Raw genomic sequence first — 24,363 nt, 5'->3', positions numbered from 1 at the left:
ATGAGTTTAATTAAAATGTCTTCATTCCATATCGATGGTGAGAGTAAACAAGAGAATGTTTCCTCTTTTATAAATAGGAAAGATTGTGAAATATTTCAAAGGGAGTAAGTCATGAGATCTTCCTTGCGTTTACCTTAGTAGGACGTTGAGAATATTTTTTGTGAGATTGTCTTTGTTAACAAGAGACCAATTAAGTTTCAGAATTTCGAAAATTAACTCGGACTAGATTTTTTAGATTTGGATTAAATTTGATTAATATCCGAGTGTCTTTTGGCTGAGTTAGGCAAACTCGCTTGCATTGGAGGCCGGGTTTATGTAACATGTCGAGTATTTGATTGTGTTAGCCAAGTTTTACAACCCTGTATGTAATACAATTTTATATTCTAACCTTATAAAATACGTCGCCATTATCATATGTTCTACATAATTATAATAAGATTCATGATACAATTTTTTTTAATTTACTATTTAAGATAAAAAGATATCTCTATTATTATATGTTGTACAAAATAATAATATTTAAGATATATCAAAAGATGTCTCTATTATCGTATGTTCTACATAATGATAATATTTAATATAAACGTTTTGATTTAATATGTAATTATTATTTAATAGATAACAATAATGATTTATTTATTTTTTAAAAATTTATATATTTTTTTATATTTTAACCATATAACTTTGTATATGCACAACAACTTCAAATTTCAACCTTATCTCTTATGATATAGTTCAACATAATAATAATATTAAAAATCATTTTTTATATTTTTTATGAAATTATTATTTAATTGTTGATAACAATGATTTAGTTATTTTTCATATAATTTTTTTTTCCTATTTTGCGCAACGCGCGGACATTCGCATTTGTCTATATCTATATATCTATATCTATATATACTTATAAAAGAGACATTTTTTCTTCAACCACATTCATTTGCAACCCCTAACTTTTGAATTTCTTTTTAAATTAGTACATTAAATCCAATATTATTATAATTTCAATATTAATTCTTTAAATGGAAAATCTAAATCAAAATGTCAAATTAACAAAAAAATAGTTAATTTTTTTTTTATAATAATGATATTTTCCTCAAAATAAATTAAATTAAAAATATTAAAAGGTCAAATAAAATATTAAAAGGTTAAATAAAATAAATTAAAAAGGTTAAATAAAAATATTAAATATAAAACATATATCAAAAAATAGTTTTAAAATTCATTAAAAATAATATATATCTATCCAAATTGAGTTTATTTTTATTTCACAGATAGCGGCTATTAAGATGACGCAATTTTAAATAGAATAATATAAGATCTATTATTTGATACTCGTAAATCTATTGCGAAAGTAATTTCGTACACTCATTTTAGATAATGTTTATCATTTATTTAAAATACTTAGAATATTTCATAATAAACTAGTTTAAAAATTATTAATTTAAACTTACTAACAAGTATATATTTATTTTAATAACATATATTTATCAATATTCTAATTATAACTACACGATGCACAAAATATCGCCTATATATATATATATATATATATATATATATATATATATATATATATATATATATTATAAGCACGTATTTTTTCTTGAATTTTATGTATTTGAAATTCCCAAGATAATTCAACTTATAAAATTTAATTTATGATTAACTTAAATGTTGATTTGTAACCCCAAAAACTCTTCAAATTATCTTTTGTAATTTATGGGTTAAATAAAATATTTAGCCTATATAAGAACATTGTAGCTTGCATATTGCATGTATGTCAACACAAAATGATAGATTATTTTGGTAGGGATTGAAGAGTTATGTGAGTGATTCCATGGATGTAAGAGAGCAATTACAATTTTTCCAAATGTAAGTGCAACTAAATTCAATATAATATTAAACGGTTAACTTAAGTCACAAATTTTGTATATTTATGATTTTATAAAATAAATTTAAGTTATTAATTTCAATATAATGTTAAACGGTTAACTTAAATCAAAATTTTAGTTAAACTTGAAAAAAAAAATCGAGAGACTATTTTATAAATAGTTAAAAATTATAAATTATAGTGTTAAACCTAGATTAACAAAACACCATGAAACTATTTTTTATAATCATTAAGAATTTTCAAATAAGTAGCTTAAAAATAATTTACAATAATAATAGTTAAAAGTTATATTATATAAAAAATTATAATGTTATATTTAAGAACGAAAACAATGTTTGTTGTTTTAAATAATTAAAATCAAGTAAACTAACAATATTCACCAAATATTTTTTAAAAATGTTACATTTCTGAAACCAAATTAAAATTACTAAGAGTTTCTAAATATATTATTTTAAAAAACTTACAACAACAATAGCCAAAGTAACATTATATACAAAAATTATATTTTTACCTTTAAAAACAAAAACAATATTTGATGTTTTAAATAATTACAATGATAGAAATTAAAATTTTAAGCAAATAAATTTTTTAAAATTAATTAATCATAACAACAACTATAATTATCATTAAACTATATTTATATATTACTTTATTCAAGAGTAACATGCAAGTAAAGGCCACTGAGATAGTTAAGATTATAAAATTTTAAAAGATGTCTACATTATCATATAATTCAAAATAAACAATGTTTATGCCAACTTATTATAAGATTTATTATATAAGAGTTAACAAAAACGTCATTGATATATTTAAAAAACATATATTTGTAATGATTTCAAATATATTGTTGTATTCTACGCAACGTGTGGGTATTCGCCTAGTATATCATACTATTTATAAAGCTAACATTTTTTCTTGAATCTTATGCATTTGAAACTCCCTTTTTTAACTTACTCAAACCACATTCATTTGAAACCCCCTTTTTTTTAACTAATGCAACTCAAAAGTTTTCTTAATTATGATTTAACACTCAAAAGTTTTATAACTTATATTGTGTTTAATTAGCATTTAGTGAAAAGTTTAGTATAAAAAGACAAATCTTTTGTGTCTTTTGTGTTATATAAAACCTTACATGTAAGAAGGATTTGAAGATATTGTGATTCAAAAGTTTTCATGTAGTTGAAGCATTCACATCCAAATATGATGATTTGTAGAAATGAGTTATGTCGATCCAAATATGATGATTTGAAGAAATGGGTTATGTCACATCGATGAGAATTGTAATATGATTTTTTTCTTTCAACCAAAACAAATGAAGCTTTTCTATTCTTTCTTTATATTCAGTTTCTCATTTAATCTCTATATGTGATTTGTGTACATTACTCAATCTTGAATGTGACTCTCCAAACTTCAATGTTTTGCTTGGAATATCTTTTTGATTCTTCTTTTTCAAGAAAAATATTTTGATTGCAGGTTAGTGAAGAATTGTCATCAAGTTTCTATGGTTGAATGATGTTAAATGAAGAAAGAAGATTCTTAAAATGGATATAGGTTTTTTTTTAGCAAAGTTGACGAATGTTAGTTTTTTCTTTTGATTTAAATGTATGTTTATGTAACATCTTTATTTATATATTCAACTACCCAATGCTCTTATTTATTTGATTGTAGTTTCTCTATTTTGATTATGTTTATTTTCTATTTTATTTTTGTTGGGTTATCCTACATAACATATTTAAAAGATAACATAATTTTTAACATTTGATATGTAATTATGATAGACTTATCATGATATGTTATTCATATGAAATTAATTTATCCATATTACTATGACAAGAATTACATATGACATTTACGAAAATATATATATTATATGTGATTTGGTTAACATGTATATGCACCTATGTATGTTATAAATTTATAATTAAATATCTTTATGTTTAATAATTGAATGGATTAAAATGATGTGTCGAAACCAATTATTTACAGGAATATAATAATAATAATAATAATAATAATAAATATAAATATAAATATACATTTCCAAGTACCGCATTCATTTGAAACTCATACTACAACTCAAGAGTTTTCTAATTTATGTATATTTATTAGTTACAACTCAAGAGTTTTTCACTTATGATTATTAATTAGTAATCACTAATAAAAAAAAATTATTTTCCTTTCTTTTATAAGGTTGTAAATTTTTTCTCATTAAAAACACTAATGTATGAAGAGATTTGTGATTTAAATATGGAGAGTTAATATAAATGTTATAATAGATGTTTTAGTGTTTTTATGTCATTAAAAGTTATAGTGTTTATTTTCCATATTTTTTATTATTCGTTGTATATATATATATATATATATATATATATATATATATATATATATATATATATATATATTAATACAAATGTTATAATAGATGTTTTTCTATTTTTATGTTACTAAAAGTTGCAGTTCATATTTTTGTTCATACGTTTTGTGTGACATCCCCAATTTCACGGCCAGAAAAGACCGATTTGTTTATGCTTTGTTTTATAAAATCAGAGTAATCTTTTGATTAAAAGAGTTGCGGAATTTGTTCCCAAAATAAAATTTGATAAGAATCTATCAAAAACATTTATTAAAGAAAATGTATTTTCCTTAAATAATAAAACATCGGGATGTCATGTTCTGATACAGACCAAAAGCATAAACAGTATAAAATAGATCTTACAACAGTTATTTATGACTACTGATCTATAATCCAAAATCTCTCGTCAAATCCACCAACTTATACTCTTGTGCCATTACCTGTAATGAAAAGAAAACTGAGTGGGTCAGGCTTGGGAGCCTGGTGAGCATATAGGGTTTTCAACCCACAATAATATAATTATTATGTTTAAACAATCAAACAATCAACCAAATTCCCATTCCCATTATCCTTATTTAATCTTCCCTAAAGATATTATCCCTACGGTCATCTCCTATATCATATTTACTTCTCATCTCCTTACATCTTATTTCCTTATATGTTTGTTCCTAAGAACTTTTCCTAAGGATCATCGCCTACATCGCATAGACAATACTAATTCGGGGATCACTCCCTCAATATGTGTCTAGTAAAGGTTAGGGTATCATCACATGATTACGCAGCCACAACATTGCCTGGACTCATAAATTATAATAAGGGTAAGACTATCATCGCATGAATACGTAGCCACAACATCGCTTGGACTCGTAATTCATAATAAGGGTTAAACTATCATCGCATGAATACATAGCCACAACATCACCTAGACTCGTAATTCATAATAAGGATTAAACTATCATCGCATGAATACGTAGCCACAACATCGTCTAGACTCGTAATTCATCACCTAATTATCATCACCATTATTTCCTCACCTATCTCTTATCACATTATTTCATCACACACCAACTATTTCATCTACCCATGTTCTACCCAACATATTTGTAGATATAAATTACATATACGGTTTAAAACTATTTAAAAACTCGTATAAAACATTCATTCAACATCCATCTCAGGTAAACAAAAATGTATAAACACATAGCACGTATTTCATAGCAAATACTTCGTATCTATGTGTTAGAAGAAAGTAACTACACACTCACACATATAAACAACAATATACTTAATAAATTCAAGCAATACTTGTATTATTATCGTGTTTATGAAAGAGACTATACACTCACTTGATCAGAAGATGATCGGACAGCACTACGACTTGTAGAAATAGTATTCTTGGGTAGATCTGGAAGATCTTCACAAAAACCGGGCTTCTCGCGGGCAGAGCTTCGGCTTGGAAATTTCACTTCTCGGGATCTTCGGGGCTTCGGGACTTGCTTCGGGGTCGGGAATGATACCGGGGCTTCGGGATATAATTGGCACGCAAAACGATGCAAAACTTAGAGAGAAAGGAAGAAAAATCGTCAGGAAAATGGCTGATCTCGAGTTCTATTTATAGGCTGATGGGTCTGGGATTACGCTGGGCGTAATTCGACGTCACTGCATTCGTCATTAGGTGGCACTCGAGTATTGGTCGGACAACTTGCACCCCTCTGAGTACGCTGGGCGTACTCAAATTACGCTCGGCGTAATTTTGACTCGTCAAACTTCTAAATTGCGTAACTTTCGCATACGAGCTCTGTTTTCGACGTTCTTTATATCCACGCGTAGGTCAGACCATACTCTACAACTTTCATTTAGACTCCGTCGGCTAATTTTGAATTTTATTTTTATTATTTATTTTTAGTAGGCCGGGACAGGAAAACTCCGTTATAAATTCATAAATTCTTCATCCGACGTCCGTTTTCGCCTATCTTTTTATCGTTTCACTACAATTGACGAGATCTTCGATTCTCATTTAGATTGTTTCAGCTAAAAACCGCTCGATCTCGAATCGAGTTTTCGGGCTGCATACTACTAAGCTGAAACTTAGAAAAATCATAACTTCCTCATACGAAGTTAGATTTGGACGTTCTTTTTTATGCACGCTCACGGTTTAACGAACTCTACAACTTTCATTTAGATCACTAAGACTAAATATCGCTCTAACGTAAATTCACTTTTTACATCATTCAGCGTCATCTCGGTTCTGTCGCGAACTTCGACAGGTCATAACTTCTTCGTTATAACTCGAATTCCGGCGTTCTTTATATGCACGGAAACCTTGTGACATATACTACAACTTAGTTAAGATTATTTATTCTAAATAATCTTCTATAAAAATTTGTTTTTGACGCTTATCGTGTCTAAATTGACTAGCCCTAATCTACGGGCGTTACATTTTGTTACCCGTTATATTATCATTTATTTGATATATAATTAATTTACACAATATGAAATGGTTTATAAAATTATCAAAAAATTGTATATATCACAATGACTTAAAAATTAAACTATAATGTTTAATAAAACTAATATGTTAACTATATGTTTGCTTTACTACTAATATTTTGTTTCAAAGTAGAAATATTAAATTATAATTTGGTAAAAGTTATTATTTTAACTATATATTCTCGTGCAACGCGCAGAGATTCGCCTCGTATACTTATAAACGAAACATTTTTACTTGCACCACATGCATTTGAAACCTCCATGACTTTTTAAATCTCTTTCTAATAATTATTACATATTGGTTAATAATGTTAAATTAATATGAAAACTAAATACTAATAATAATTAACTAAACTACAATATTAAAATATCATATTTTAATTCTATTTATAAAATTATGACTTTAACTTTTTAACATATTATAGTTACCTTATTAGTTTAAATGTGTTGTCATATGTGAACAATTGTCATTTTAAAGTCACAGCTTTTGTATAATTTATGATTTTATGCAATATAGTTAAATTATTAATTTCAATATAATGTTAAACGGTTAACTTAAATCAAAATTTATGTTGAATTTGAAAAAACTCGATAGACTATTTTATAAATAGTTAAAAGCTATAAATTATAGTGGTAAACCTAAATTATAATTCTAAAATAACAAAAAAAAACATGAAACTATTTTTTATTATCATTAAGAATTTCCAAATAAGTAGCTTAAAAATAACTTACAATAAGAATATTTAAAAGTTATATTATATAAAAAATTATAATGTTATCTTAAAAAAAACAATGGTTGTTGTTTTAAGTAATTCTAATCAAAGAAACTAACAATATTCATCAAACAAATTTTAAAAAAGTTAAAATTCTGAAACCAAATTAAAATAATTAAGAATTTTACAAATGCATTATTTTAATAACTTACAACAATAATAATTAAAAGTAAAATTATATACAAAAATTATATTGTTACTTTTAAAAACAAAAACAATGTTTGATGTTATAAATAATTAAAAGGGAAATGACGTAAAAGCCCTTAAGTTTTCAATAAAATATCGGTTTTACCCTTGGACATGTTTTAGGTCCAGTAAAGTTGGATTTTTGTTTAATTTGTTTACTTATACCCTTTTAGCCGGTTTCCAGGTAACCTACCGGTTACCTAATACCAGTAAAACCCTTCAGTTTTCAAAAATGTTCAGATTTAACTTTAAGTTTTCAAAAATATTCAGATTTACCCTTACTTTGATTGTTATTTTGGTTATTATTATTATTATTATTATTAGGAAAATCTTCAGAAAAGTCTCAATATTTACGGAAAAGTTACACTTTAGTCCCAAGATTTTTTTTTTGAACGAAAAAGTCCCAAAAACCGGCAAAAATTTGCAGTTTGACCCTTTTTGACCGGTTGAAACCGGTACCAAATTAATTTGGGACTATTTCGTAAACTAATTCAAAATATTGGGACTTTTCTGTAAACAAAAAATATTATGACTTTTCTGTAAACAAAAATATTGTGACTTTTGTACAAAAAAAACCCTTATTATTATTATTATTATTATTATTATTATTATTATTATTATTATTATTATTATTATTATTATTATTATTATTAAAAATATAAATAAGAATACTTTTTTTTGAACTTGTTATTATTAATATTGTTACTAATACATATAAATGCATTTAAATGAAAAAAAATAATATTAATGACATTGTTTAAGGGTGGAGGTGGAGGAGATGTTGATGGTTTTAGCATTGAAATCATGAATGTTTGCTTGTATATTTTTACTTTATATATGGTCATTTCACATTTGTAAAATTGTTTATAAATAGTGTAAGCTAGAAAGATTTCTCACTTTGTATATAAAAATGTTTAAGGTAGAAGGATTATTTTCCAAATCCAACAGATCCACTACAAACATTTACATAGGTAGCTCATATCAAAATTCAAAAATATTAATTACAATATCTTGTTTAATAAAAAGTAATAGGACATGTTTTTTGGATTAATACTTTTGAATTATTCCTATTACTTTTTATTAAACAAAGTATTGTAATTAATACTTTTGAATTTTGATATGGGTTACCTATGCAGATGTTTGTAGTGGATTTGTTGGATTAGAAAAGTAATTCTTCAACCTTAAACAATTTTATATATACAAAGTCAAAACTCTACTAGCTTAAAATATTAATATGCAACTTCTTTCAAATTGTTAAGTATTAATATTCTGAATTGAAAACAATAATAACAAATATGAAATGACCATATACAAAGTAAAAATATACAAGTAGACATTCACGATTTCAATACTAAAAGCATCACCATCTCCTCCACCTCCACCCTTAAACAATGTCATTAATATTATTTTTTCATTTAATGCATTTATATGTATTAGTAACAATATTAATAATAACAAGTTCAAAAAATAGTATTCTTATTTATATTTTTAATAATAATAATAATAATAATAATAATAATAATAATAAGGGTTCTGTTTGTAGAAAAATCATAATATTTTTGTTTACAGAAAAGTCCTAATATTTTTTGTTTACAGACAAGTCCCAATATTTTGGATTAGTTTACGAAATAGTCCCAAATTAATTTGGTACCGGTTTCAACTGGTCAAAAAGGGTCAAACTGCAAATTTTTGTCGGTTTTCAGGACTTTTTCGTTCAAAAAAGAAATCTTGGGACTAAAGTGTAACTTTTCCGTAAATATTGGGACTTTTCTGAAGAACATGTTTTTTTTATGATATGTATTTATACATATTTATATGGTAAAATACATATAAAGAACATGTTTTTTTAATTCATTGGGTGATTCATCAACCAAAACAAACAAAAAAAAGTTTTTAGTGCTTGCTTACTAAGTATAAATATGTATTTATTTCATTTTTTTGTATATGATAGTTTTTGTACCACCAGGTCCATGGTACGTATTTAAATCAAGTATTTTTCATGTTTTGCCCTGGGACTCGGCGAGTTGGAGGCCCAACTCGTCGAGTAGACTCGACTTTGACCCCGGAGGTTTAGTGACCTACTCGGCGAGTCGGGGGACCGACTAGACGAGTAGGAGCTGTCTGGAGGAAACCCTAATGTTAGGGTTTGCACCCTATTTAAACGACTTATTCTGCCTCAACCCAACCCCCATCGTCCCTCCCAACCTAGAGAAACCCTAACTCGAAACCCTAAGCCCCTTTTGACTGTTCTTGAGATTTTTGGTGACTTTTATGTGAATTTGAAGTTGGAATAGAAGAAGAAAGCTTGGGAGTTCAAGTGGAAGCTAGTAGATCCAGAGGTTTTGCTTCATTCTCAGTTCATTCAAGGTAAAAAAAAACCTGAACATTGACCATCTATCTCCTAAATCTTGTTTTGGGGCTATTTTCTACCTTTTCCAAGCATCTGAGAGGCTATACTTGGATTTGTATGTATATCGGAGTTGCACTTCAGATTTGGAACCACTGAAGGTTCCCATGGCATAAAGGTGCCAACTTTATGGCCTTGGGAGACCCATGCAACATATAAACCCCTTTTTATGGTTTTTGAGCCAAAGGCCCCATGCATGGACATCAAGTTTGTAGCTTTACGTGTAAAATGGACCCTAGGAGGCTAGATCTATGGTTTTGATGCATTAAGACCCATTATAATCGACTAAATAGTTTTGGACAAAGAGGGACTCGGTGAGTCACTTGGGTGACTCAGCGAGTCGGGTCGCATTTTCCCCAAATGCCTTTTGGAAATGGTCTTTGGTTGAGTGAAAGGAACACTCAGGCTGCTAGGAGTTTGTTATGGACTTGAAGATCGAAGGACTTGACGAGTTCAAGGAGGAACTCGGCGAGTTCAAGGCAATGTCCCAACCACATGAAGACGGACTCGACGAGTTCCAGGATGAACTCGACGAGTCATAGACTGAACACCTTCATATGGATGAAGATGAACTCGACGAGTTCAAGGACAAACTCGACGATTCGGTTGAAGATAGTCTGATGTGTTGTTGAAGGCGAACTCGTCGAGCTCTTCTCGACGAGTAGGGACAGGATTACGACATTTTATGATCATGGGGAGTCGGCGATTTAGTGGACCAGATGTTGACTTTGACTGGTATTTGAGTGACCCTTGTAAGGATTATGAGTATGAATTGATAACTTATAAAAGTTGTCGTATATGGATCGAAGAGTCGAGAAGAGTTGTTTTCCGTACCGAGGACAGTGCAGTCACTACACGACATTGAGGTGAGTTACCTTCCAGTAGAAGTGGGTCTAAGGCACCAAGGTCGACCCACTAGTAGTTGATTATAGTAGAGATGATTGTCTATGTGATAATTGGTTGGTTGCTATTATTAAATGTGTTCTATGTGCCAGTATGATATGTTCTATGTGCTAGTGGTAGTAGGAAGGGGATTAGTCCCCGATTCGGTCGTTAGTACCGAAGGGTAGGTTGGACACCCTAGATATGTCTGACAGCATGATTATGATATATGTTGTTATGTGATAGTAGTAGGGGTGAAATGGTCCCCGTGACTGGGTGAGATAGACCGGAGGGTAGGCAGGCACCCCAGAATGGCCTAACACGGGTATGTCAGCACCCCATAATGGCTTGACATGGGTAGCTTAGGACCCCAGAATGGCTTGACACGGGTAGGTCGGGCACCCCAGAACTGCCCGACAATATAGATGGTTGTATGGTATGCGGTATGATGGGGGAACTCACTAAGCTTCGTGCTTACCGTTTTTAGTTTTGGTTTCAGGTACCTCTTCAGCTTAGGGGAAGGAGTCGGCAGGGTAGCAGCGCATTGCACACATATGATTTCCGCTTTGAGAACCTTGGGATCGTACTCTGACCTTTTACTATTTGATGTATGGTTTTCGAGATTTGTGATTTGTGACTTGATGTTTTGAAATGATAACAACGATGTTTTTCGTAAACTATTTTTATAAGTAATGTAATTATATATAAAATTTTGGGTCTCGATTTTGGGATGTTACAAGTTGGTATCAGAGCCTTGGTTTGAGGGATTCGGGCACACCATCGTGGGTGTCTATACTCAAACCGAAGGCTTGAAGGATTTTTACAAGAAAAATAGTTTTCTAAAATTTAAAAATAAGGATTTTGGAAAAAAAACAAGGTGTGTGATGCGTGCGACCGGCCGAGCTCAAGTAAGTTTTCCCCAAGATACCCATACATGTTGTGTTATGTTATATCACATGATTATGAGAACTGCATGCTAGACTAAGTCTAAGGATCTAAGGAGGATGCCTTGTATGCCTGTTATGTGATTATGAGAACTGCATGCTAGATTAGGGCTAAGGATCTAGGAAGGATGCCTTACATGTCTGTTGTATGAGTTTGTTGAGCTATATGCTAGGGCTGGTTAGTCAGCAGTATGGTAGCCTGATTAGGTTATAATTTGTAATGGTTACTTAATGCACGAATGTTGCTTGCTTTGTGCTGATAGGGGTTCCAGCTAGCTTTAACTAACTAGTAAGCGAGTAGGTAATAGTATCCGCAAGCTAGTTAGGGGAAGATGGTAGGGAATCCTTGTGCAGCTGTAGGCGGAGAGTAGGTCGGAGAGTGCCCTAGGACAAGCCTAAGATGAGATGAGCTTGGAAAGCAGTATTAGTAGAAGGGACTTGGTGAAGTTAAAGCAATCCTTGAGGAAAGTACAGATAGATGTGGAAGGTAGTATGGGCCCGTACTACTGGAAGCAGAGGATCCGTACTCGACTCAAGGAGGGTTGAGATAGAACCAGGAAACTTGGAGAGTGCGTGAGACCTCTCGAGAGTATGTATGACCCTGACGTTTATGTGTTTTTTTTAGTATGGCGATTACGCGACATGGAGCAGGAAGTTCAAGGTGTGGATCAAGATCAGGATCAGGCTCGGGTGCGGGATCCAAGCAGGATGATGATGGGCTACGCAAGTTCATAGCGTCGGAGATCATGAAAGGTATTGTAACGCCCGTAGATCCGGGCTATCAATTTAGAGATAATAGGGGTCGAAAACGACTTTTCGGAAAAAGATTATTTAGAATAAATAATCTTAACCAAGATGTAGTATATGTTACAAGGTTTCTGTACATATAAAGAGCGCCGAAATCCGAGTTATAACGAAGAAGTTATGACCCGTCGAAGTTTCGCGACGGAAACGGCACGACACCGGGAAGTGTAAATAGTGAATTTACGATAGAGCGACTTTTAGCCTTAACGATCTAAACAAAAGTCATAGAAAATGTTAAACCAATAGTGTTAATAAAAAGAACGCCCAAATCTGACTTTGTATGAGGAAGTTATGATTTTTCTAAGATTTAGCATAGCAGTGCACAACCCGAAAATTCGAATTTTAGATCGGTCGATTTTCAGCAAAAATAATCTAAACGAGAAATGAAGATATCGTTAATAGGAGTTAAACGATAAAAATACAGTAAAAAACGGAGCTCGTATGCGAAAGTTATGGACGAAGCTTAGTCGCTACTCTTCGAGCGCGATAAATTCGATACAGTTTTATAAATCCGAGATAGAATGAGAATTAGCCAACGGGGTCTAAATGAAAGTTGTAGTACTCGTAAATACCAACGCGTGGATATAAATAAATTCGGAAACGGAGCTCGTATGAGAAAGATATGGACGAAGCTTAATCGCTACTCTTCGAGCGCGATAAATACGATACAGTTTTTGTAAATCTGAGATAGAAGGAGAATTAGCCGACGAGGTCTAAATGAAAGTTGTATTCCTCGTAAATACCAACGCGTGGATATAAATAACGTAGAAAACGGAGCTCGTACGCGGAAGATACGGACGAAACTTAGCGGCTACTTTACTATAAAATCCCTATAAATAAAGGGTGAAACCTTCATTATTTCTTCACACCATAAGCATTTCTTTCTCTCTCTAACTTCTCTCTAGCCTCCCTAAACCCCTCCCAAGTCTAGGGAACCTCCCTAGCACGAGAAGGAAGCCCTGGAGCGCCCGACGGCTCCGAGAAGAAAAGCTTTCGGCTCGGAAACGCTGCTCCAGCGAAGCCTGGTTTTTAATAAAAACCCACTGTTTCGTCGAAGGAAATTATTTTTAAGAAGAGAAGCGCTATTTGAGTTTGGAATCACCATCTTTTCAAGTGAGTGCATAGTTACTTTCATCTTACACATAGATATGAAGTATTTTATATAAATTACGTGCTATGTGTGCATATTACCTGAGTACTTGTTGTCTATGCTGGATGAACGATTATATACACGTTTTAAATGATTTAAACTGTATATGCATTTTATATCTACGAAAATGTTGGGGTAAGACATGGGTAGATGTAATAGAAGAAATATGATTTGGATGATGATTTGAGAGGTGAAATAGACCGTGAGGTGAGGGTGAGAGGTGGACGATGTGAGAAGTCTTTTTCCCAAATGATGGCCCCGTCATTCAGCAGAGTATGGATGAAAAGCACGGACTATTCTAGACATTTCGGTGGAACGCTAGCAGGCTCGCAACCTGTAGGTGTTGTGAACGATGTGTTCACCGGTGTACTCTAAAAACCCATTGATATGTATTGCGAGTGGACTCTCGAAAACGATACTGTCAATAAAACCCTGGAAGATGCGCCCAAAGGACTCTACCGGCAGAAGCGCCTAATAGAGAACCTCATAACCCCGACAGATGCGCCTAAAGGACTATTCCAGCAGATGCGCCCCATTGAGAATGTCACAATTTTGGCAGCTGCGCCTAAGTGACAGAACTAGCAGTTGTGCTTGACAGATGTGTCATTTACAACGATGGAATTCATACATATTCCTTAGGATACTCCTTAGGAATGAATTAACGAGGAGTAGCTGATTCTTAGGATAGACCCTTAAGAGTAAAGAAGATAATGGGGATGGGTAATTAGGTTAACTGTTTGACGATTAAACATAATAATTATATTATTATGGGTTGAAAACCCTATGTACTCACCAGGTTTCCCAACCTGACCCACTCAGTTTATTTATATCACAGGTGTTGATATGAAGTCACATTACACTGAGAGATTAAGGAGATGTAGATCACTAATGATAATGAATGTAAGTTCTGTTTATGCTTATGTTTCTGTATTGACGATGACATCCCAAATGTTTTAAAATGAATAAAATACATTTCTTCAGAAATTCTTTGATAACATATTTATCATGCTTTACTGGGAACGAATTCCGCAACATTTTTATTAAAAGAAGTACTTTGATTTTTATAAAGCATAAACAAAATCGGTCTTTTCTGGCAGTGAAAAATGGGGATGTCACAGGTATCCTTGAGGTGACCCCGGTCATTTTCAGGTCCATCATGGAGGGGTTATTGAGTTGATGGAGGATCGCCTTCGAACATTCAGGAGTGACTTGGCGTCCAGCCAGTCGGGTTCGTGCACAATATCCTTCAAGGACTTCAAGGGAAGTGGTGCGCCAGACTTTCATGGGGCGAAAGACCCCATTGCTGCCAGGAGATGGATCGCAGACATCGAGTCTGCCCAGTTGACGATATTCTGCCCAGAGGGGTCAAAGGTCGGCTTTTTTGCGAGTTGTTTGAGGGATATGGCTAGGGATTGGTGGGAGTTAGTTGGTGACTCACTGGGAGCCCCAGCCATCGAGGCTATGACTTGGTCAGACTTTGTGACCAGGTTCAAGGATGAGTTTGCGCCAGCTGTGGAGCTTCAGCAACTGGCCAGGGAGTTTCTTGACATGAGACAAACTACAGATTCAGTGGCAGAGATCATCGCCAAGTTCCGTGAGAGGGCCTTGTTGGTACCTCAGTATGTCGGGGATGAGGAGATGCGAAAGACCCGCTATCATTATATGCTGAGGGATGATATTCGGGAGCATGTCAGCTACTCAGCCTGCCCGACCATGTAGTCCATTATTGCCAGGGCGAAGGAGAGGGAGATTGATTTGGAGCATCTCAGGAAGAGGAAGGTAGAGGCAGAGCAGGTTACTGGGGTTTCGAGGAAGAAATCCAAGGGATCCGAAACTAGGTCGAAGGGCCAGCCGGGCCAGAGTCGGTGTAGGAAATGCGGTAAGCCACATGAGGGAGCTTCTAGAGCGGGATCATCAGGCTGCTACAAGTGCAGCAATACGGGGCACTTTGGTAGGGATTGTACTGCTCCTGCTCCCACTATTAAGATGTCAGACCTGATTTTCTTTCATTGCAATCAGAGGGGCCATAAAAAGGCCAATTGGCCCAGGTTGACAGCAGCACCAGCAGCGCCAGTGGTGGCGCCAACTCCAGTGATTACATGGGTTACGGATGGCCGGAAGGTCAAGTTAGAGGCTCCAATGGTGAGGAGTCAAGCTTTCTAGTTGACAGCCAAGGAGGCACGCGCCACACCCGATATGGTGATGCGTATGGTTTCTTCTCTCTAACTTTTATTATATGTCGCTTGTGATATTGATATATTATATTATATGTTTTGTTTAGGATCGTTCCATGTGAGCGGTATCCCAGTTTAGGTGTTGTTTGATTCGGGTGCTACCCGATCATTTGTCTCTCTTGCTCTTAGCAAGATGTTCCCTGAGTCTTCAGGCATGTTAGATTGCCCTCTAGAGGTCGAGATTGTGGATGACCGATTAGTGCGAGCATCAGAGGTTTTTAGGGATTTTGTTTTAAGTCTGTTCGAGGAGCGCTACTTGGTAGAATTGGTTCCCATACCGTTGCGGAGCAACAAGGTTATTATAGGCATGGATTGCTTGAGCCCCAATGGGGCGGTGATCGAGTGTGCACGGCAATTGGTCCGGGTCAGGACCCTAAGTGGGGGAGAGCTGGTGATTCAGGGTGAGAGGCCACAACGTGGACCAAATTTATGTTCAGCAGCAAGGGCTAGACGCCACCTCCAGCAGGGGTGCGCAGGGTATGTTGCCTATGTCTTGGATACTCGAGAAACGAGCGAGGAGACGGTGAGTGGCGTGCCGGTGGTACGAGAGTACGCGGATGTATTTCTAGGGGAGCTTCCTGGAATACCTCTGGAGAGGCGGGTAGAGTTCAGGATAGGCCTAGTCCCTAGTGCGGCTCCGATAGCCAAGGCACTGTATCGGCTGGCTCCTCCTCAGATGCAGGAGTTGTCTACACAGCTGCAAGAGCTGTTAGACAAGGGATTCATTAGACCGAGCAGTTCACCTTAGGGAAACCCAATTCTATTTGTGAAGAAGAAGGACGGGTCACATCGGATGTATATAGATTACCGGGAGCTGAATAAGGTAACCGTGAAAAACCGTTACCCACTCCCGAGGATTGATGATCTCTTTGACCAGCTTCAGGGAGCATCTTGGTTCTCCAATATCGATCTGCGTTCAGGTTATCATCATATGATGGTCAGAGAGGAAGATGTGCAGAAGACTGTCTTTTTGACATGATATGGTCACTATGAGTTCGTGGTTACGCCTTTCGGGCTCACCAATGCTCCTGCTGCGTTCATGGATCTCATGAACTGCGTGTGTAGACCGATGTTGGATCGGTCTGTGATAGTTTTCATTGATGACATCTTGGTCTATTCCAAGACTTGGGAGAAGCATGAAGATCACTTACGGGAGGTATTGTATACTCTTAGGAGGGAGAGCTTGTATGCCAAGTTCTCCAAGTGTGAGTTTTGGTTGCGCGAGGAGCAATTTCTTGGGCACCTTGTCAACCAGAACGGGATTTCAGTCAACCCGGACAAAGTGGAGGTCGTGATGAGGTGGGAAGTTCCGAGGTCTCCATCTAAGATTCAGAGCTTCCTGGTATTGGCAGGTTACTATCGGAGATTCATTCAGGACTTCTCCAAGATAGTTGTGCCTTTGACCCGGTTGACAAGGAAAGTCGTGGTCTTTCACTGGGGGCCAGAGCAGCTGGGCGCATTCGAGACGCTGAGACGAAGATTGTGTGAGGCGCCAATCTTATCCCTGTCGAAGGGCGTGGATGATTTTTTAGTGTATTGCGATGCGTCCATCTCGGGTTTGGGCATGATATTGATGCAGATGGGGCATGTTATCGCCTACGCTTCGAGGCAGCTAAAGCCTCATGAGGCGAACTATCCGACACATGACTTGGAGTTGGGGGCAGTTATTTTTTCCCTCAAGATTTGGCGTCATTACCTCTATGGGGTCCGTTGTACTATTTACACGGACCATAAGAGTTTGAGGTACCTTATGGATCAACCGAATCTGAACATGAGACAACGTCGATGGCTTGATGTGGTGAAGGATTACGATTGTGAGATCCTCTACCACCAGGGGAAGTCCAATGTCATGGCCAATGCGCTTAGCCACAAGGCAACGCCGATCAGAGATATTTGTTTGAGGATGATGGTGGTGACCCCGCTGTTGGAGCGAATTCGAGATGCCTAGCGGTAGGCTATGAAGGAGGAACATCGCAAAAGTGAATGTATTGTGGGACAGGTTTCCTCCTTCGATTATGACAACCGTGGATTGTTGACTCTACACCGTAGAGTGTGGGTCCCATATCATGGGGGTGTGTGCCAGGTATTGATGGAGGAGGAACACAGATCCAGGTTCTCTATCCATACCGGGGCGACGAAGATGTACAGGGATCTTCGTCTTGATTATTGGTCAAGGGATGTATCTTGGTTCATTGAGAGATGCCTAACCTGCAGGAAGGTCAAGGCCGAGCACCAGAGGCCTCACGGAAAGACCCAGCCGTTGGATATTCCGCTGTGGAAATGGGAAGATATCACTATGGATTTCATCACGAAGCTTCCCAGGACCGTGCGGGGAGTGAATTCAATTTTGGTCATCGTGGATCGGTTGACCAAGAGCGCCCATTTCATTCCGATTCAGGAGAGCATTTCGCCCGAGAAGTTGGCCGACATCTATATCAGAAAGGTAGTGGCTCGACACGGGGTGCCAGTTTCGGTGATTCCCGAAAGAGATGTGCGGTTTACTTCCAGATTCTGAAAGAAGTTTCACGACAAGCTGGGTACTCGTTTGCACTTTAGCACCGCTTTTCACCCGCAGACGGACGAGCGAACCATCCAGACTCTGGAGGATATGTTGTGGGCGTGTGTTCTAGACTTTGGAGGTAGTTGGGATACTTACCTTCCTTTGGCAGATTTTTCCTATAATAAAAACTATCACGCAAGTAACGATCGTCCCCCCTTCGAGATGTTGTACGGGAAAAAGTGCAGGACCCCGATATGCTGGGGTGAGGTTGGCCATAGGGTCATGGGGAGTACCGAAACTGGTACTCAAGACTATGGAGAGGATCCAGCAGGTGCGGAGCAGGCTTAAGACAACTCAAAGTTGGCAAAAAATCTATGCTGACAGGCGTCGTTCGGACCTGGAGTTCCAGGTCGGGGATATGGTGCTTATGAAGGTGTCGCCTTGGAAAGGTGTCATTCGGTTCAGGAAGCAGCGCAAGTTAGGCCTCAGGTACATTGGACCTTTTAGGGTTGTAGCTCGGGTGGGCAAGGTGGCATATAGACTGGACCTGGCAGCCGAACTCAGTCAGATTCACAGTACTTTTCACGTCTCCTAGTTGCGGAAGTGCCTGGTGGACGACTCGGCAGTGGTGCCTTTGGTGGATATTCAAGTGGATGACAGCCTGAACTGCATCAAGCGGCCAGTGGAAATCCTCGACAGGAAGTCGAAGGATCTGAGGAACAAGAGGGTGGAGCTGGTGAAGGTGCAATGGCAGAACCGTAAGGGATCAGAATAGTCCTGGGAGCCGAAGGACGAGATGAGGGAGCACTACCCTGAGCTTTTTCTAGATTTAGCAGTAGACTTCGAGGACGAAGTCCAAAATAAGTGGTGGAGATTTGTAACACCCGGTCCATGGTACATATTTAATTCAAGTATTTTTCATGTTTTGCCCTGGGACTCGGCGAGTTGGAGGCCTAACTCGTCGATTAGACTCGAATTTGGACCCGGAGGTTTAGTGACATACTCGATGACTTGGGTGACTGACTCGACGAGTAGGAGCTTTCTGGAGGAAACCCTAATGTTAGGGTTTGCACCCTATTTAAACGTCTTATTTTTCCTCAACACAGCCCTCATCGTCCCTCCCAACCCAGAGAAACCCTAACTCAAAACCCTAAGCCCCTTTTGAGTGTTCTTGAGCTTTTTGGTGACTTTTATGTGCATTTGAAGTTAGAAGAGAAGAAGAAAGCTTGGGATTTCAAGTGGAAGCTAGTAGATCCAGAGTTTTTTCTTCATTCTCAATTCATTCAAGGTAAAAAGCTTGAACATTGACCAGCTATCTCCTAGATCTTGTTTTGGGGCTATTTTCTACATTTTCTAAGCTTTTGAGAGGCTATACTCGAATTTGTATGTATATTTGGAGTTGCACTTCAGATCTGGAACCACTGAAGGTTCCCATGGCATAAAGGTGCCAACTTTATGGCCTTGGGAGACTCAAGCAACATATAAACCCCTTTTTATGGCTTTTTGAGCCAAAGGCCCCATGCATAGACATCAAGTTTGTAGCTTTACGTGTAAAATGGACCCTAGGAGGCCAGATCTATGGTTTTGATGCATTAAGACCCATTATAATCGACTGAGTAGTTTTGGACAAAGAGGGACTCAGCGAGTTACTTGGGTGACTCGGCGAGTCGGGTCGCATTTTCCCCAAATCCCTTCTGGAAATGGTCTTTGGTTGAGTGAAAGGAACACTCAGCCTACTAGGAGTTTGTTATGGACTTGAAGATCAAAGGACTCGGCGAGTTCAAGGCAATGTCCCAACCACATGAAGACGGACTCGACGATTTCAAGGATGAACTCGGGGAGTCATAGACTGAACACCTTCATATGGATGAAGATGAAAACAGCGAGTTCAAGGACGAACTCGGTGAGTCGGTTGAAGATAGTCGGATGTGTTGTTGAAGTTGAACTCGTCGAGCTCTTGCTAGACTCGACGAGTAGGGACAGGATTACGAAATTTTTTGGTCATGGGGACTCGACGAGTTTGTGGACCAACTCGGCGAGTCGAGTCCAACAGATGTTGACTTTGACCAAGGTTTTGACATTGACTTTGACTGGGATTTGAGTGACCCTTGTAAGGATTATGAGTATGAATTGATAACTTAGAAAAGTTGTCGTATAGGGATCGAAGAGTCGAGAAGAGTCGTTTTCCGTACCGAGGACAGTACAATCACTACACGACATTGAGGTGAGTTACCTTCCAATAGAAGTGGGTCTAAGGCGCCAAGGCCGACCCACTAGTAGTTGATTACAGTAGAGATGATTGTCTATGTGATAATTGTCTGGTTGCTATTATTAAATGTGTTATATGTGCCAGTATGATATGTTCTATGTGCTAGTGGTAGTAGGAAGGGGAATTGTCCCCGATTCGGTCGTTAGGACCGAAGGGTAGGTCGGACACCCTAGATATGTCTGACAACATGATTATGATATATTATTATGTGATAGTAGTAGGGGTGAAATAGTGAAATAGTCCCCGTGACTGGGTGAGATAGATCGGAGGGTAGGCAGGCACCCCAGAATGGCCTGACACGGGTATGTCAGCACCCCATAATGGCTTGACATGGGTAGGTCAGCACCCCATAATGGCTTGACACAGGTAGGTCGGGCACCACAGAACTGCCCGGCAGTATGTATAGTTGTATGGTATGCGGTATGATGGGGGAACTCCCTAAGCTTCGTGCTTACCGTTTTTAGTTTTGGTTTCAGGTACCTCTTCAGCTAAGGTGAAGGAGTCGGCATGGCAGCAGCACATCGCACACATATGATTTCCATTTTGAGAACCTTGGGATCGTACTCTGACATTTTACTATTTGATGTATGGTTTTCGAGACTTGTGATTTGTGACTTGATGTTTTGAAATGATAGCAACGATGTTTTCCGTAAACTATTTTTATAAGTAATGTAATTAAACAAAAAAAAATGGGTCTCGATTTTGGGATGTTACAGTTTTTATATAAAATAAATAAATATTTATATTTATTAAATACAATGCAATACAAATAAATATATGTGTTAAATACAAACAAAAACGTATTTATACATTTAAAAACTTATTTATACATTTAAGAATATTTTTATTTTTATTTAGTAGATATAAATATGTATTCATTTTGTATAAAAACTATCATATGCATATAAATATTGAATAAATACATATTTACACTTAGTAATATGTAAAAATACATATAATTATATCTTTTATACAATATAAACCTTATAAATATGTATTTTTATATTTATATATATAATAGATTTTTATATGAAATAAATATATATTTATACCTACTAAATACAAATAATACATTAGGTTATGTGACATTAGGTAACAGGTAGGTTATGTGGAAACAAACTAAAATGGTATAAATGAACGAATTCAACAAAACAATTGACTTTACTGGACCTAAAACAAGTCTAAGGGTAAAACCGATATTTTTGTGAAAACTTAAGGGCTTTTATGTCGTTTTCCCTAATTAAAATGATAAAATTAAAATCTTAAGCAAATAAACTTTTTAAAATTAATTAATCATAACAACTATGAATATCATTAAACTATATTTATATTTAATTTTATTAATGAGTAACATAGAGACCATTGAGACAATTGAGATTATAAAATTTTAAAAAACATTTATTTTATCATATAATTCAAAACAAATAATGTTTATACCAACTTATTATAAGATTTATTATATAAAAGCTAACAACAATGTTATTCATATATTTAAAAATATATATTTATAAATATTTTAAATATAATTTTATATTCTGCACATCGCTTAATATTTTTCATATAATATAGAAAGAAATTTAATCATGGATTTCGTTTATATACTCCTTTTCAATATCTAGTATATATATGACAATACGAAGACTATGAAGTCTGGATGGCTAATTTATTATGTGGGCCGAAACATATGATGCCAAGTTGGATCATTTTGTCCAAAACATTTAAACTATTTATGAATAACTTGGTTAGATATTGTGTTAAAAAGGCCCCGTATTAAATTTTAGCCCTGGGAATTGGTCCTTACAGGTTAAGAAAAGCCCGGCCGATTAGGATTGGTCTAAAGTTTTGAGTTAAGGACGGTTAAGGGTCTTGTTGTTAAAATATTCTTTTTAAATTAAAACCACTAAAAAAAATAATTTAAAAAAAATGTGTAAAATGCACAGGCCCTATAACATGTTACGAAGACCAAATTCTAGGTAATTCTAAGCATGGTTATATTGGTTATTGATTTAATGATTTTCTTAACCATGCATATCGAAGAAGGTCTGATTATATTATTTGACCTGTGTACAAGACCGGTTAAATGCTTAGCCTGGCTTGATTTTTATGCATAGTGTTAGATATGATTAGAAAAGTGATACTTGCAACATAGATACCTCTCATCATTTTTATGATCATAGTATATAATATAATTAAAGAGTTTAAACGAGTCAAATGTAGTCCGAATTTCATTTAATTGTAACAACCCAAAAAACAAGTATGAACCCTACCCTGGGGTATATTTCAACCCGATCATATCATAATGGGCCCCGCTCTGGGGTATATTTCAACCCGATTATATCATAATGGGCCCCGCCCTGGGGTATATTTCAATCCGAACATATCATAATGGGCCCCGCCCTGGGTATATTTCAACCCGTAATGCCATATTGGGCCCCGCCCTGGGTATATTTCAACCTGATCATGCAAACACAACATATATCACATAATAACTAGCATACTACGTAACCGGATAGTGGGTCGACCTTGGTGCCTTCGACCCATGGATACAGGGAAGAGACTCACCTCAGTCTGCTAATAAATACTAACTGTTCGGCTACTGATCCGGGAAATCCCACACCGAACATAAACAAATTACCCTAATTAGGAATGGGTTACAATCATGACTATGGGCCTAAATTCCAATCCAATTCCTAAGGTCAAGGTCCCCTTCTTCACCTTACCCTTAATAGGCGTAATCATTCTTGGCCCAAACACAATAATGGGTCCTACAGCCCAAAGGCCCAACTCATAACACTTAAGGCCCACAAAACAAGTACAAAAACACCCTTAGCCCAAAACAATATTCTGGTTGCCCAAAATTGTAACATCCATAAAAATCATGCGAAATTTAAACTTTTAAAAATATTTCAAAACCAATGATTATTACAACTTGTTTTCAAAATAGTATAACATCAGAGTATCTCAAAATCAAAACATCTAAACATAAGGAGGTGTACGATCACGCCTTCGCCTTCCTGCGATCATCTGAAGTACTTGAAACAATAATTGATAAATGTAAGCTTGAAGGCTTAGTGAGTTACCCACAAAATACCAACGCCATAAAACATATCAACAACAATAAGCAAATAGCATGCATACTGAGCCTTCAGCCTGATTGGACTGCTTTCCGAGCCTTCGGCACATCTGGACCGCCTCGCAGGGCTTACAGCCTATTCGGACCGCTCGTCGGGCCTTCGGCCTGACTGGACCGCCTCGTAGGGCCTTCAATATATCCGGACCATCCTAGGTATGTTGGCCTTCAGCACAAAGCAGCACCGCCTCAACCCAACCCCCAATCAAACAATCATGTACACATAAATATCATACGCTAGCATATATAACAGTCAAACCGATCTAACAGATCACTAATCACAACAACATCCTATAACCAGGATATAGACCTAACCGGTCACTAACATAGCATCATCCTATATACCA

Source organism: Lactuca serriola, chromosome 4 (assembly GCF_051521515.1).
Source record: "Lactuca serriola cultivar US96UC23 chromosome 4, Lser_US96UC23_V15, whole genome shotgun sequence".
Lineage (NCBI taxonomy): Eukaryota > Viridiplantae > Streptophyta > Magnoliopsida > Asterales > Asteraceae > Lactuca > Lactuca serriola.
The sequence above is the reverse complement of the archived record's forward strand: the minus strand, read 5'-3'. Positions refer to the sequence as shown.